This window comes from Osmerus mordax, chromosome 12 (assembly GCF_038355195.1).
Source record: "Osmerus mordax isolate fOsmMor3 chromosome 12, fOsmMor3.pri, whole genome shotgun sequence".
Classification (NCBI taxonomy): Eukaryota; Metazoa; Chordata; class Actinopteri; order Osmeriformes; family Osmeridae; genus Osmerus; species Osmerus mordax.
In genome coordinates, this window is record NC_090061.1 from 17529457 (window position 1) to 17541535 (window position 12079).

A 12079-nucleotide genomic window follows, 5' to 3' on the forward strand; every position below is an offset into this window, starting at 1 on the left:
TCGCAAAATGACAGTTAGAGTTCAGATTCATAAAATGACATGAGAACACATCAAGAAGTGCACGAACCATAACTGAAACACTGTAGAAGCATGAAATACCAACTTATTGCCATGTATCTTTTCCCAAAACTCCCATCCAGACACATTGTAACAAAAAAATGAGTACCTTCCCAAGATGGCGGCGAGTTGACACGCGAGCAACATTTGTAGCTAACAAACTTAGACAGACTCAACAGCGATGGCGGCGGGTACGGGCTAGTAAAGGAATTGCAGCTTGACAATCGGTCTTTGTCAGGTGACATCACAGTTGCGAAAACCGAAGGGCATTATGGGAGTATCCACCATTTTCCAGGTACGCGTGCAGTGGTGTTCAGTAAGTTTGCAGTGAGATTCATTTAATTTGGAAAAAAATGGGACGTTCTTGTTGCGTGATCGGCTGCAATAGAAGATCTCACGACAGCAAAGGTCACATACTTAACATCGGGGATAGTTTTTTTTCCATTCCCACATCGAAGAAAGTACAGGGACAGCATGTAGTGGACATAACAAAGAGGCGTCGGATCGCCTGGGTTGCAGCGGTCCGGCGCAAAAACATCACCTTTGCCAACATATCGCATTCTATGTATGTCTGCGGTCGACATTTTCACAAAGGTAAGATATTTAACTGATGTTGACAAATGTGAAGTATCTAATGTTACACCCACGTGTCGTTTTGGACGAATTGGGCTATGTGGCACAGGAGATAAATCAAAACAATGCACGGTTGATTTATGTTCCAGGGCTTGACAATAAAGATGGCCCGGGGCCAGTTAAAAGTAACGTCGGGACAGTTAAACTAGCAAGTCACTGCAAATTATTGATTGGAAAAAAAATTAGCATCATAAAGTTAACATCCTTCATATGTTTTGTTATCTGCTAAATGCATATATAACTTTGCAGCTCGTGGGGCGAACAGTTGGCAAATCAAGAGTTGAGTAGTGAGTGACGACTGGTTGTCAAATTGTAATTCTCTAATGTCGATAAATTTTTTAACTGCCGGGAGACAATAAAGTGAAGATGGCAGCAAAGTAGAGCTACGAGCTCAAACGGAGGCAACTTTTTTTATGGAACGAAGATGCACTGTGTCGTCTGTCGTATGTTCCCGTCTAAAGCAGCACCGACAATTTTCGAAAACAATACCTGACCAGCCATGCTAGCAGACAGCACCTGGTTTGCGTGACAGCTAAGCGGATGGTTGACAATCCAACTTCTAGGCCGTTGACCATGCTGGTCAGTTGTCAGGAATTTAAATGTAGATGCCCATCGTGTTATTGCACGACTTATAACAACGGCATATCACGTAATTAAGACGGACTAGCCGTTCGTCTCGTTCCCCCAGGCTATTGAACTGCAGCAGAAGAATGGTGTCGACTTGGGTACTTAGTATCATACTGATGAAATGCTATGGAAGCTTTTATATATTAGCATTGAGGGACCAGTTTCAGCCAGCCAGAGTTGTGCAGAGATAGCTGTCAGCAGGGAAGAGAGCACGTCATGTTTGAGGTTAAAAGTCAATAGTTTTGTTGACTTTTACCTTTTAATTTTTTATCACTAGAAATGTGATTTCATTTGAGTTCTTTTTATATCCAGGATGTGTTTAATAAATGGTTAAACATGTTAACAGAATAACACAACTTATAAGTCTTTGGTTTTGTTGTAACAATGATAAACTACAACTTTTGGAGGGGGGGCCAGTAAAAACTGTCTTGGGGCCAGTAAGTTTCAAACCCACTGGCCCAATGGGGCCAGTGCCAAAAAATGTTAATGTTGAGTCCTGTGTTATGTACTCTTACTTTAGTATAATTTCTAATTAATAGTAACACTTCTGGTCCCATGTAATGAAACTAAAACCGTTTTCATGTTATTGCAGGTCAACCAGCATATGAGATGATGGAGACTGACCCAGACTGGGCACCCTCCCTCCATCTGGGTCACACAGAAATTACTCTCACCAACACAGCATGCTCTGAAAGGCGAAGGGCAAGGGAGCAAAGACAACACACTGAGCCATCTGAAGGAGGTGGAGAGCAGAACCCTGAGGAGGAGACACAAGAGGCTGAAGGAGGCAGTGAGCAAAACACCGAGGAGGAGACACAAGAGGCTGAAGGAGGTGGAGAGCAAAACACCGAGGAGGAGACACAAGAGGCTGAAGGAGGTGGAGAGCAAAACACTGAGGAGGAAACACAAGAGGCTGAAGGAGGTGGAGAGCAAAACACTGAGGAGGAGACAAACAGAATGTAACTTCTGTGTGCACAGATGTGCAGAAGTAAACCGCCTGTTACAAGAAAACAGACAACTGCGACAAGAACTTGATGAGTACAGGATGTCTGATGTCTTTTTTTGGAGACAATGATGAAAAAGTAAAGTACTACACAGGGCCGCCAAACCTGGGAACCTTTATGGCCTTGCTGCCTCTCATGCCAGACCAAAAGAAGAAGGTTCTCAGTCCGTTTCAAATGGTTCTTTTAACCTTCATGTGCCTGAGACTGGATCTGCCTGCACAACATCTGGCCCATCTCTTTCGTGTTTCCCCAAAGACAGTATACAGAACATTTAATGATATTGTGTCATTTCTGTATGCAAACTTTAGCCGTTCCATTGCATGGCCAGACAGAGACACTTTGTACAAAAGTATGCCTCACCAGTTTGTGGAGTCCTTTGGACACAGAGTAGCAGTGATCATTGACTGTTTTGAGATTTTCACAGAGAAACCATCGAATCTGAAAGCCTGTGCTCAAATGTTTTCCAGCTACAAGCACAATCACACTATGAAGTATTTGATAGGTATTACACCCAAGGGATCTATTTTTTTCATATAAAAAGGGTGGGGTGGCCGTTCAATTGACAAACACATTACAGAAAACAGTGGTTTTCTCCCCAAAAAAATTGCCGGGGGACATTATCTTGGCTGATAGAGGTTTCGATATAAAGGAAAGTGTTGGCATGTTGTGTGCAGAGGTCAAACTCCCATCCTTTACAAAGGGTTACTGTCAGCTAGCTGCAAGAGATGTGGAGGAGACAAGAAAAATCGCTCACCTAAGAATCCATGTTGAAAGAGGGATCGGAAATGTTTGTCAAAAGTAGCCATCAGCATGGTCCTCCCATGTGAAGGTGAGGATATCAAATTTTTTGAAAAGATTGTCACTGTCTGTTGCGCGCTAACAAACCAATGTCCAACTGCAGTGTAGAACAGAGAGAGCGTAGTGTAGAGAGAGCTCCATAAACTGAACAAAATGTACATATGTTCTGTGGTGATGTGTCTGACGTACAAAGTGAAACTCAATTTCAATTTATGCAACTTTGTTTCTACTCCTTTCAACTATTGTAAGAATTAATATTGTGATGATGCTTTATCCTGCTGTACCAGCCTTGCATAAACAAGAAAGCATGTATGAAAAAAAAACAGAAATGTGTGGTTTATGGTTTTCTTGTTATTTACTTTGACAGCTAAATTAAGTATGGAAACAAACACATGGGTAAGTCTTAATACTTAAGGTTTATTCAAAGTCATATTTTGACAATAACAATAGTGCAAGAAGTCATATTGACAATAACAATAGTGCAAACTGACAATAAAAATAGTGCAAATCAGTGATTCACGTTAACAGAACATATTAAATTGTACAAGTAAATGTTAGTGCAATGTATATATTTGTGCATGTACTGACATTGAAGTGCAGACAGATTAAAACTGTAAACAGTTGAAGTTGCACCCATAGTATTTTTTTTTCTCCCTACTATGGTAGGAAGCAGCTTTGGCTTACGTGGAACAATGAGAACAGAACCAAACGTCTTCTTTAGAAGGTGCATGTTGTAGCCCTGGAGGTGTTAGCTGTACCTGGAAAATGGCGGCGCGGTGACGTCACACACAACAAACCCACGTGACTGACAAAGACCGATTGATACTACAGGTAGCATGACGCTAGCCTGGCTCTGCCCTCCTACGTACTTCCGCTCAATTTTGATTTTGCTTCTGTACTAGGTCTGGCGTGAGGTACGTAAGTCAGATGTCTCCGGTTGATTTTCTACCGGCGAATCAGCGAACAGAGGGAGCGGCTGAGAACGATGACGTTGATGTCGTGCGCTAGTTTGTGTTGTAGTTCCGTAATGGCGGCGGAGAAAGATGCGAGCGAAGCCATTCGGTCCGTTGTGGCAACACTGCCGAATATCTATAAACTACAGCCGGAGCAAGAACAAGTTTTGCTGAGTTTTGTTGGTGGCCATGATGTTGTGGCTCTCAAGGAATTGGCTAAGGCGAACGCTAGCGATTGCTTCAGAGGAAACCCGCACTCTCAAGAGGTCCGCTAGAAAACTAGAACATAAGTGGCGTACCACTAAATTGGAGGTTTTCCGCCTGGCCTGGAAGGACAGCCTAATGGAGTACAAGCAAGTCCTCATCAGGTCCAGATCAGAATATTTCTCTAGGTTGATTTGTAAGAACAAACGCAACACTAAGTTCCTATTTGATACTGTTGCGAAACTCACTAAGAAAAGTACACTCTGTGTTAGTTCAGATCTCTCTCCCAATGACTTCCTAGAATTCTTTGACCAAAAAATCTATGCAATAAGGGACAAACTACAGACTAGTCCTGGAGGAGTGGCCATCAACACTGAACTTTCCCCTATACCAAGTATGCTGCATGTTGAGGCTCTCACTCACTTTAACCCTATTTCTATGGAAGCATTCATCGAGCTGATAGACTCCTCAAAACCCACTATCTGCCTTTTCGATCCCCTCCCTGCCAAACTCTGTAGGGAACTTCTCCCTATTATTGGACCACCCATGCTTAGTATTATTAATGAATCTATTGTAATTGGATAAGTCCCCAACGATTTCAAACAAGCTATTATTAAGCCCCTTCTTAATAAACCAAACCTGGATCCAGGTTGTCTTAGCAACTACAGGCCAATTTCAAATTTACCATTTCTCTCAAAAAATGTCGAAAAGGCTGTGGCACAACAGCTCACTGAGCACCTCTCCTCAAATATCAGCTGGTCATATCAGCTTTTCTCCAGTCTGGATTTCGTCTCCACCACAGCACTGAAACTGCATTAGCCAAGGTAGTCAATGATCTACTGTTAGCCTCTGCGCGGGTTCTATCTCTGTCCTGGTTCTTCTAGACCTAAGTGCAGCTTTTGACACATTGGATCATGAGAGTCTCTTGGAACGTATGGAGAACTATGTTGGGATTTCTGGTACGTCACTTCAGTGGTTTAGATCGTATCTTTCTGATAGATCACAATATGTCCACTATGATGGCTGCTCATCCAGGAGCTCCACTGTAAAATACAGAGTACCACAGGGTTCAGTTCTAGGCCCTCTGTTATTTTCACTCTATATGCTGCCTTTAGGAAACATAATTAGAAGCTCTGGGGTAAATTTTCATTTTGTTATGCAGATGATACTCAGCTATATATGTCTATAAAGTCTGGAAAATTTCCACATGCTATGGAAAAATGTGTTTCTAGGTTGAGAGCTTGGATGACTGCAAATTTCTTCTAAATTCGGATAAAACCGAGGTTCAAATTTTCGGTCCTAAAAAATATAGAAATAATTTTTCCAATCTGACCTTAGACCTAGACAGCGTCAAAGTCTCTCAAAGCCAGCTGGTAAAAAAATGTAGGAGTCACAATGGACCCAGATCTTTCGTTTGAGTACCATATTAGTCCAAGCACTTGTCCTCTCCAAGTTGGGCTATTGCAACTCGCTGGTCTCCCAGCATGTGCAACCCGCCCTCTTCAGAGGATTCAGAACGCAGCGGCCCGCCTGGTCTACAATCTACCCAGACGCTCCCATGTTACCCCGCTCCTCATCTCTCTCCACTGGCTACCTATCATGGCCCGTATCAGATTCAAGACCCTGGTATTGACCTTCCGAGCAGTGAACGGGACTGCACCCGTCTACATCAAGTCTCTCCTGCAGCCTTACACCCCCACCCGTCACCTACGGTCTTCTTCAGACAACCGTCTGGTGGTCCCACCGCTCAAGACCGCCCGGTCCCAACACAAGCTCTTCTCCTGTCTGGCCCCCCAGTGGTGGAATCAACTCCCCACCTCCATCAGAGACACTGACTGTCTCTCCACCTTCAAGAAAAGGCTCAAGACGCACTTGTTCCGGGAGTACAACGGTACTTAGGAATGGTTCGCTTGACCCGATGTTAGTTTCCTCAAGGATCACAATGACTCTTGCTTAGAGACTTGTTGCTCTTGTGGTTAGTGGTAACTGATTTAAATTTTTGTACTCGCTGTGATATATTGTTTTTATTATTGTTGCTTGCTTTTTCCACAGGTACACTTGCACTTATAGCGGTTCATGTTGTTTAATTGTAACTTGTTTAACTACATGCTCTTATGGTTCTTCCCTTTGGCACTTATTTTGGTTGTTCACAATGTGTGCTTCATGTTTTGGCTACTCGCGATGTTTTGTGGCTATCTTGTTGTTATGATCAGTGACCTATGCACTTTGTAAAGCTCTCTCTTGGAAGTCGCTTTGGATAAAAGCGTCTGCTAAATTAATAAATGTAAATATTAAGCAAATTACCAGAACTGCATTTTTCCATCTACGTAATATTGCCAAAATACGAAAATTTCTCTCAAAGGATGATGCTGAAAAACTAATACATGCATTTGTTACGTCCCGATTGGACTATTGCAATGTGTTGTTCTCTGGCCTCCCAATTAAAAAATTACCCAAAAAATTTACAGCGGGTGCAAAATGCTGCTGCTAGACTATTGACCAGAACAAGAAAGTTTGATCACATAACATCTACTCTTGTCTCTCTACACTGGCTCCCTATCCAAGCCAGAGCTGATTTCAAAGTTCTACTACTAACCTACAAATCTCTGCATGGATTGGCACCACTGTACCTCTCCGGTCTCCTTGCACCCTATTGCCCCGCAAGGACACTTAGATCTCAAGATGCCAGCTATCTGGTGGTTCCCAAAATTAAGAAAAAAACAGCTGGAGGTAGGGCGTTCTCATATAGAGCACCTCTTCTCTGGAACAAATTACCTGTCTCAATTAAGGAGGCTGATACTGTTTCGACATTTAAAATTAGGTTAAAAACGTTATTGTGTTTAGTCAATTCTACGACTGTTAAAGGTAAGTATGTTACTAGTTGGAGGCAACGGGGGAAGGGTTGTTTCCATCCTTATTATATAAGTATAACTTATTTTAGAGTTCTCTTCCCCTGGAACAGATTTCATGTTCCAACCGAGGGGGGCTGTCGCTGTCTTGGTGTGTGGTTGCATCAAATTCCCCTTTTTGGCTCTGTTAAATTGCTGCACCAGTCCACACTTGACCGGTGGGGATCTCATTCTATTATGACTGTAACTGTTAGCTGCTCCTGGCATTCTCTAATCCCTGCTCTCCTCTCTCTGTCCCCCCCCCCCCACACACATCCCTTGTGGTGTGGGGGGTTTTAGTTGTCAGCACCTGCCTGGTCGTCGGTCGGCCAACGCTGGACCTGGTCGCGAGTCTCCCGGTCCTGTCCTACATCTATAAAGTTGAACAATGGATTTTGGTGTTTCAAAACCCATCGACACTGTATGACTATGTTTAGCCTGTGTTCTGCTCCTCTCTCTCACCAACCGTCTCTGGAGGAGGGGATCCCTCTCTGAATTGCTCCTCCCAAGGTTTCTTCCATTTTTTCTCCTGTTGAGTTTTTCTGGGAGTTTTTTCTTGTCTTCCTTGAGGGTTTAGGTTGGTTGAGGGGCAGTTCTATGGGCGTATGTGAAGCCCTCTGTGACATGCTTGCGTGTAAAAAGGGCTATACAAATACATTTGATTTGGTTATGGCAGATCAGAGTGGCTCTGGGCAGATCCAATAGTTTTAAACTTCAACAGAGTACCCGCCTACAAGGAAGTCAACGCTTGTCAGTGGAGCGAGGCCAGACTCTCTGTACAAATGAAATGTACGAGAGTCTGGTTAGGACCAGGCTAGCATGACGCATGCACAGACACTGAGAGATTGACAATGTAAAATATGTCTATTACTGAAATAGACATATTTCAGATTTTGACATACAAATTTGATTACTTTTGAAAGATGTTACGTGACAAGTATTTTGATACATTTGCTAACAAGATTTTTGGTTGTTTGAGTATACTTAACATGAGTAACAGAAATTCAGAGGAGAGATGGAGAAAGTGGGGGCTAAAATAGAGTCCTGTTACATTGAAGTTTTACAAAGGTGATCCCAGAGGGTAATTCTGCATAATTATGTGAGTATTAAATGCTGAAAGATGTGTTCGTTTAGATGAATTTGAAGGTTGGTGGTTAACAAATGCGTGATCAACATTTGTTATAATTCCTAGCCAAACAGTTTGCTTTGTCCCAGATCCTGTTGTTTGATTCGAGTTTGACCTCGCACTGATAGATAATTGTTTTGACAGACTGTGCAATGCTTGATAGATAAATATTTCTGACACCCTCAAACAAGCCAATCCTGTGGAGTGACCAGCATCAACAGGCACTTGAACAGCTGATTGATTGTTTGCTTCATCCACCGTCTTAGGTTTCCCTGATTTCACTCAGCCATTTGTTGTACACACTGATGCGTCACAACAAGGCTTGGGAGCTGTTATTTACCAATAGCAAGATTGGAACCTTAACAGCAGCTGAGAAGAACTATCACTACCACTCTGGCAAGCTAGAATTTCTAGCTCTAAAATGGGCAATCACTGACAAGTTCCGTGATTATTTGTACTATGCTCCGACCTTCACTGTGTACAGTGATGACAACTAGCTCAGCTACATTCTGTCTACTTTAAAACTGAACGCAACCACTTCCAGGTGGGTTGCAGAATTGGCTGATTTCCGCTTCACAATAAAGTACAGACCAGGCAGAGAGAACAGCGATGCAGATGCTTTGTCGAGGATGCCACTGGATGTAGAATCACTGATGAGAGAATGTTCGGAGGAGCTTCCACCAGACGCCATTGTCGCCACGATACAAGCAGTTGAGGTACAGGAAGAGTCTGTTGCACTTTGGTCACTTTCAGCTTCATCTATGTCAGTATCAGCTGAAGGTGAGACAGCCACTGCAGCAATCAGCTCGATCCCAAAACATGGGATAAGAGAAGCACAAGAATCTGATCCGGTTATTAGTCTTGTGCTTGATTTCAAACTGTCGTGTTCCAAACCGCAGGTTAAAGAGCAAAAGGAATCCAGCCCAAAGACAAAATGCCTATTCAGAAAATGGGACAAATTGACAATAGACAGTGATGGCATTCTGTACAGAATCACTACAGCCCGCAAGCAGTTAGTTCTACCAGAGCAGTAGAAAGGGAAAGTGATGGAAGAGTTGCACAATAACATGGGTCACCAAGGTACTGACCGCACTGTATCAATAGTACGTGACCGTGTCTTCTGGCCATATACACAATCTGACATCGAGCACTATGTGGCTAAAACTTGTAGCTGTGTCAAGCAGAAGAAGCCGAGCCATGAACCAAGATCTCCTCTGACAAATATTGTTTCAACACAGCCATATGTATAGATTTCCTCCATCTCGACAGATGCAAAGGGGGATATGAGTACATCCTTGTGATTGTTGACCATTTTACATTTCACTCGAGCCTACGCCACCACATCATAGTCAGGAAAAACTGCTGCAAATCTCATCTTCAATGACTTTGCCCTGAAGTTTGGGTTCCCCTCCCGCATCCACCATGACCAAGGGGGAGAATTCGAAAATCAGCTGTTCCATCAGTTAAAGAAACTTAGTGGCATGGCGGGATCTAGAACAACACCCTACCATCCGATGGGGAACGGTCAAGTGGAACGGATGAACAGAACATTGTTGCACATGCTAAAGACACTAACTGAGACACAAAAGTCAAATTGGAAGGAGTCTCTGAACAAACTAGTTTATGCCTATAACTGCACCCGTTGCGAAGTGACTGGCTATTCACCATTTTATCTCCTGTTTGGGAGATCACCCAGGCTTTCAGTTAATATGCTCTTTGGATTGTGCACAGAGGCAGGTTCTAGAAACTAGCGAGACTACGTGGAGAAATGGAAACAAGGGATGGAGGAAGCATACACCATTGCAAATGAAAATGCTCAGAAAGCTGCCGAAAGTAGTAAGAAGTACTATGACTCGAAAGTTAGGAGTTCAGTGCTACAACCTGGCGAGCGAGTTCTGATTAAAAACCTGACACCAAGATGGGGACCAGGCAAACTCCGTAACTATTGGGAAGATACAATTCACACAGTAGTGAGACAAATGGGTTTAGACCTGCCGATTTATGAGGTGAGACCAGAAAAGGGTAGGGGACGCTCCAGAGTCCTGCACAGAAACCTGCTTATGTCCTGTGACCACTTACCTTTTGAGACACAACTAGAAATGACAGACAGTTGTGGTGCCAGTTCCTGATACGCTACCTGCACAGCCTCTTGTTGAAAAGAAGCTGGAGGAGAAGACAGCAGTTAATGACCTACCTGCTGAGGAGATGGACTTACCTGCTGAAAATCTGCCTGATGATCGTCCACCACATGCATCTCCTTCATTACCTGCTGCTGCTGAACCTGAGGAACCAACCTACCAGCTGCCACAAAGAGAGGGACACCCTCCGAGACGTATCACTTATGATCAGCTGGGTATCCCTTCCTGCTACAGTATCCAGCCACAACCACAGTTGTTTCCTGTCTACTCTGCACCAGGACTGGTTCCATGGCTGCCACCACTACATTTATATTACTTTCAGCCAACCTACATGTCTGGACTTCAGCAAACATGAGGCTACAGAGATGACATGTTTGACCAGGGGCTACTGACTGATTTCACAGACTGTTGCAAGAGACAATTTGCAGACTATGAAAATAGATCATTGAAACTGATGGACTGTTGATCAATAGTATGAGAAAGGACTGCTTATGGGAGTCAGGTGGCTGAGCGGTTAGGGAATCGGGATAGTAATCAGAAGGTTGCCGGTTCGATTCTCGGCTGTGCAAAATGACGTTGTGTCCTTGGGCAAGGCACTTCACCCTACTTGCCTCAGGGGAAATGTCCCTGTACTTACTGTAAGTCGCTCTGGTTAAGAGCGTCTGCTAAATGACTAAATGTAAATGTATGGACTGTTTATACAGCTGGTCAACAAATATCAGTGTTTCCCCCAGGTTTATCTAGGTTTTTCTGATTGACATTTAATTTATCTTTATAAAAGAAGCGTTTCTTTTGACATATGGCAGCGCATTTTTTCAATCGAGGATATTTCCACAGTTCACAAATCAGTCACTGCAATGGAAGAATTCTAGTGGCACTGTGGAGATCTGAATAGTCAAGAGATGGCGGTTCCAATACAATTTATTTAGCTTGTACATTAGCATAAAATTTAACCCTTGTGTTACCTTCAGTCATTGTGACCCACTGTCGTATTGTGACAACTTTACCGCATACAAAAACAAAGTAAAGCATTTTCTTTTAACCGTCGGGCTGTCTCAGACCACCCACATTGCAAAGGTTAAAAGAAAATTATTTTATTTGTTTTTGTATTGGGTAAAATTGGTTAAACACAACGATGGTTCGGAAGACAAGAGCATCATATTAGTTATCGTTTTAAGGTTTAGCATTGGGTTTGAGGCTTCCTGAACAAAATGTTATGAAAATTGAGTTGCTGGGCCGCAGAGCCATATAAAAAGATTCATATTGGCAATTTGGTTCCATAACAGATTCAAATAAGAGAAATGTCTCTGTTTTTGTTTAGCACTTAGCACTACCTTAGTAGCTAACAGCGCAGTTCCTACTGTGGTGTATTTGATTCAATTTCATTTTCATTTATATAGCACACTTTTAAAACAACAACAGTATCATTTAGCCATTTAAGGAACAATCGTCCATGCATAAGATGAAGTTCCCGAATTGACGTTTATTAACCACACGATACACAGGCTACTAGTAAGGCAAACAGCTGTTTGGCACTAGCCCACGCGAAATAAAATAAAGGTAGCCCACAAAACAATAGTGACCGTCTCTTTTGAAACCCAGACGTAACAGAAAGAACAGACGCTAAACCTGGTTTAAACTTCGAATGCGC

At 43.0% G+C, this 12079-nt stretch overlaps 1 pseudogene; it reads left to right on the plus strand.

The window, feature by feature from the left end:
- The first annotated feature begins 328 nt into the window (after positions 1–328).
- On the plus strand, positions 329–3397 carry LOC136953769 (uncharacterized; annotated as a pseudogene).
- Positions 3398–12079: the final 8682 nt, after the last annotated feature.